At 42.3% G+C, this 5592-nt stretch overlaps 1 long non-coding RNA gene across 1 annotated transcript; it reads right to left on the bottom strand.

The window, feature by feature from the left end:
- Positions 1-957: 957 nt before the first annotated feature.
- On the bottom strand, positions 958-3319 carry LOC145450866 (uncharacterized). The gene is made up of 2 exons (XR_013918616.1): positions 2478-3319; positions 958-1399 (listed from the first exon to the last, which is right to left on the bottom strand). It is a non-coding gene; the product is annotated as an uncharacterized LOC145450866 (long non-coding RNA).
- Between the last annotated feature and the right edge of the window lie 2273 nt (positions 3320-5592).

Here is a 5592-nt window from a genome sequence, read left to right on the forward strand (position 1 = left end):
TCTTTCAGTCGTGACTGTTATATCTCGTTGCTGTTGGTCGGCGTTTGGCGTCCAGGTTGCAGGACAAATAACAGCAGGCCTACGGAGATTTGCGAACTAACGCAGCATGTAGGCGTACAGCCCTACAGCATACTACTGCCATTTGACCCTGCCTGTAATCGCGAAAACGATAGAGGCTTCCTGGACAGACCGAAGATATGAATGATGCATTTAAATGTAGCCCTGCAGCGTATGAGCCTTTTGGTATAACTATAGCTACAACCGTTTGTTAGTATGTGGCTGTCAAGTATCAAGGTCAAGTCTACTCTATGAGCACGAACAGTAAACAAAGGTTAAAACGACATTTTAGAAAGAACTCTGAGAACTTATTATTTATTATTATTATTTATTATTATCAGCTGCATTGAATTACCGCTGGGCTATCGAGCAATTTTAGAAGCTATATTTATATTTCTTAAATGCCTTTCAGACATGTTTAAAACATCAACAGGGGTTAAACCCGCTTAGACGCCAACCCGCCACATGCCAAACGCCACCCTGCGGCTGAGTCTCTACGTGGCGTCTGGCGTGTAAACGTGTTGAAACGCAGACTGGCGGCTGAATCGCTACATGGCGTCTGGCGTGTGAACGTGTTGAAACGCAGACTGGCGGCTGAATTGCTACATGGCGTCTGGCGTGTTCACGGGTTGTGACGCAGACTGGCGGATGAACTGCTATATGGCGTCCAACATTTTAGGACGCTGTACTGCAACATGGCGTTCGGCAATTTTGTGACGCCGCGTTAGATGTCGGAATCATGAACTGAACCACAATTTTGTATTTCTTTCTAATTAGAGATATAATTCTGTTGCCAGGTTTTGCGAAATCAGTAATCCTAATAATTAAAAACAACTGCGTTGCTCCGGTTACCCCTGGCTAGTCTCTGCTGCCCCTCCTTACACTCGCATGGAGATGAACGAGAATTCAAGTAACTATATTCAAATTATTCTGCAGTGCAACGAGCACAATAAAAATGACCAGGTTGCAGCTCTTGCCCTGGGTAACAACAATCCTGGTATGTCCGCCGGTCACAGCCGTCAGATGCAACCTATAAAATACTTGGATCATCATACTGGACAAATCAACTTTTCAAATCCATACCCAATCCGTGATCATTGCATTTGACTACTTCATTTATTGCAATAATTTGCCAATTCTCCGTCATCTGTACAGAAAATAGTTTGATATTATTATTATTTTGCTTGATTCACATCAATGTGACATGGAGTAACATACCGGTCTCATCAAGTAGAAGTTGGCCATAGTACTTTCGGTAGTCTTCACAAGCTCGTGCAGAATGATCGAACTGTAGATCTATATCAGGAATTGATGCCCCACTTGTACAGTAGAGTTCAGCAGCCTAGTGAGAGTAGGGTACATATAATATAATCAATCAATCAGTTTTATTGATATAATATTATTATTATGCACATGTTACAATGTCATTCTATATACCTGTATAAAAATATATTACAATGTCAAACTCCGAATTGAGAGGGCAAAGGATACCCCTGAATTTAGTATTTCACCCTGACATGCTGCAAATACAATTACATTAAGAAGAAGAATTTCAAACTGAGTATTGGATAAATTGATATTTTAGCGTTTGCCATCTGCTGCAGTGTATGTAACGGGGTGCATCTAGCTTGTATATGTCGACGCTTGGCGTCGGATATATCAACCATGCAGACGCCACGGGCTGCGTCTAATTTGTGCATGTTGATTGTCGCCGTTTCGAGTCTTTATGTGTATCGTCTATCCTCTATCGAGATTCCACAGGATGCATCTAATTTGTACATTCCGACGCTTTGCGTCTGGTATATCAACTATTCAGACGCCACGGGTGCATCTAACTTGTATATGTCGACGCGTGGCGTCGGGTATATCAGCTATGCAGCCGCCACGGGCTGCGTCTAATTTGTGCATGTCGATTGTCGCCGTTTCGAGTCTGTATGTATATCGTCTATCCTCTATCGAGATTCCACAGGATGCATCTAATCTGTACATTCCGACGCTTTGCGTCTGGTATATCAACTATTCAGACGCCACGGGTGCATCTAACTTGTATATGTCGACGCGTGGCGTCGGATATATCAGCTCTGCAGCCGCCACGGGCTGCGTCTAATTTGTGCATGTCGATTGTCGCCGTTTCGAGTCTCTATGTATATCGTCTATCTTCTATCGAGATTCCATAGGATGCATCTAATTTGTACATTCCGACGCTTTGCGTCTGGTATATCAACTTGGCGTCGGACATATCAACTAGGCAGACGCCACGGGCTGCGTCTAATTTGTACGTGCTGACGTCTTGCGTCTGATGTAATCTACGTAACTACGTCGCTAGCCAGCTACGTCATGCGATTATGAATAAAAAGGCTAGTTCTAAGAAGTGCGAAGGACGGTATGCAAGTAGGCTATAAAACAAAATCTCGACAAACCTTGTAAATCTGGCCGGACGGTATGTTCTACACGGTTAGCCCAGTGTACTACCTCAATATGATCATGTAGCTTTTGCACAGTTTCAAAACTGATGTCGCATAGACTGCAACTATTTTCTTCAACTGTAACGATTTTAATAAGGTGTGTCAAGTCCTCAGCTAAAGTCATTTCTGCCATTGCTACAAGGAAACTCATCCAGCAACCAAACATTGCAGCATAGTGTCGATCTCGTTTCGCCAGACAGCATTGTTGCGTCACTATGTTACTCTTCATAACAATTAAAAATTCGAGGCTTATTATGGGGGTTCCTGGGCAACGAACGAAATATAATTTATATTTTCGTAATCAGTTCAGCGTCAGCTTTCAATTGATACCCGTTTCATCAAAGTTAATGGTCGGCAAGCCAGTCAAAAATCGCCGTCAATTTGCCTTTGACTAAATGTAACTAAAGTATGACGTAGACCGATTTCATTGAGCCGTGAGATTTACTTGTGTCGACACCACTGAGCTATATAAACACCATATAGGACACTATGGTACCAGACATTATTCCTCCATCGAGGAAGATAATAATGCAGCGATAAATCACTTTGATTCACCAGCACTCCCTTCCATCTCGATGAGTAACTTTGCCGATAAATCATATCCTATACACCAGACGCTATGCAACTGGCTACCTAGTACCTACACACGGCACAGCGTCTCAAAATTGCCAGACGCCGAACGCCATGTCGCAGTACGGTGTCCTAAAATGTTGGACGCCAGTCGCCATATAGCACTTCATCCGCCAGTCTGTTTTTCAAGCCTATCACACTCCAGACGTCATGTAGCAATTCATCCGCCAGTCTGCGTTTCAACCACTGAGCTATATAAACATGGCAATACAATTATATCTCTAATTAGAAAGAAATACAAAATTGTGGTTCAGTTCATGATTCCGATATCTAACGCGGCGTCACAAAATTGCCGAACGCCATGTTGCAGTACAGCGTCCTAAAATGTTGGACGCCATATAGTAGGCTTACCATATTTCGGAAATGTAAAAAGAGGACACTTTTTCAGAAATTTCAGACATGCAAAACTGGAGAAGAATTCTCAAAAACCGGTAAATTTTTCCCACTTCTTGATCGGTTGACTAAAAAAAAAAAAAGGTCATCACTTCCGCTCAGACCTCAAAATCACGTTTTTCACTCCATATTGCCAGGTGGATGACTAAAAAAAAAAAAAAAAAAAAAAAAGGTCTTCTTCTCGCTCAGAGCTGTAATCACCACTTTTCCCTCCGAAATACCCGCCGGAGCTTCACTTCTGCGCTAATTTGCGGCATATCACTCGCAATTTCCTCTAAATCTGACCTAAATTTTCAAAAGAGAGGACAAAATCTCAAAAAAGAGGACAAAAGGGCGTCCTCCGAGGACACTTTCAAAAAAGTCAAAAAAGAGGACAAATCCTCTTAAAAGAGGACGTATGGTAAGCCTACCATATAGTAGTTCATCCGCCAGTCTGCGTCACAACCCGTTCACACGCCAGACGCCATGTAGCAATTCAGCCGCCAGTCTGCGTTTCAACACGTTCAGACGCCAGACGCCACGTAGAGACTCAGCCGCAGGGTGGCGTTTGGCGTGTGGCGGGTTGGCGTCTAGCGGGTTTAACCCCGTCTCTAAAACATGGCCCTTGTTTAAAACAGTTTTTTTCAGCTTCGATGTCACCAATCTTTATTTGTGGCGTCGCAGTGAAGTGACATTGCAAATGGAAAATACAGGGTAAATATGGCTCCTTTTACGACAAAGGCTTCCGATCCCTGTCATAAACGATCCGAAAATATCTGTAACCAGGACTATATCATGTAGCATTTTTACGATCGGCGGTCATCATCATCAGACCACCCATTCCGTACCAATGTTCTATACGTGCTAACTCTTGAACCGACGACAATTTCGAGGGTTACAACCATTTTCATATCGTATACGTCGACTATATCGGGTGCAAATCGTCAGTAGGCTCATACTACATGTTTTCTAGAAAGTATTCACACAATTATGGCATTATTATATAACTTTTGAAAAAAAATTGATTCTTTTAAAATGGCATGTTAAAGTTTTAAACAAAGTGTTTTCAACCCCATTTGTTTTATTTGCAACACCAACTTCAATGAACTTTTACACATATCCAGTGTTAAGCATCGGGTGGATGACGATATGTCCCATCGGAGCTCTGTAGGGGAGTCCATCCGGGAACGCAATGCGATGCAGTTGAATCCAGCTGAATTTTCTCAAACTTTAGCTTGATCTATATTGGTCAAATGTTTCCCAATCTTTTTGATCTCGTAGACCTCTGCGGCCGGTATTCAAGCCAAAATCACCACATAAAAATAAGATGCCCGATGCCGGTTTGGAACTTCTGATATAGGCTAGCGCAGGGGTGGGCAAACTTTTGGGCTCGCTGGCCGCAATTAACAACTAAATCCATTTGCGGGCCGCACTTTATTAAATTGAGATTATTAGCCAAAAGGATATATTGTTATTAATTCATATAGCAGTGGTGCTTAAACTTTATAAGACACGCCCCCCACCCCCTTATGATACCGAAAAATTTCGCGCCCCCTTTATCGTGATATCACAAAATATCCAATAGAGAAATCAGATTGCTAGCAATCCCAACGGATAGTTTGATGGCATTGAAGGTAATGGCTGTAGACGAGAGAATTATGAAATAGGAAATATGAACAATAGACGGAGCAATAACCATGAACCAGAGACGAATCGCGCGGAGCGCGTGACAAATTTCAGTTCACTGCGGCTTCGCGCCTCCTTTTAGATGCTTTCACGCCTCTCAGTTTAAGAACCACTGTCATATAGTGTCCGAAGAAATATGAATATATTATAAGTCCTCATCAGTAACCAGTTTGTAAAGAAAATCACTCGTGAACCGAGCATTCGCGATCCAAATCCATTCGCCTGCCGCACTAAATAAAATAGGGATTACAAACCAAAATGCAATGTTGGTATTTGATTATGTAGTGAGGATGTGGAAATTATATATATTTTATTTAAAACCAACCAACCATTGATTTGAGGATATGGTACAGGCGTCAGAAACATTGGCGAGATTTCATAA

Source organism: Botryllus schlosseri, chromosome 11, assembly GCF_051294905.1.
Source record: "Botryllus schlosseri isolate E-star chromosome 11, Bs_hap1, whole genome shotgun sequence".
In the NCBI taxonomy this organism is placed as follows: Eukaryota; Metazoa; Chordata; class Ascidiacea; order Stolidobranchia; family Styelidae; genus Botryllus; species Botryllus schlosseri.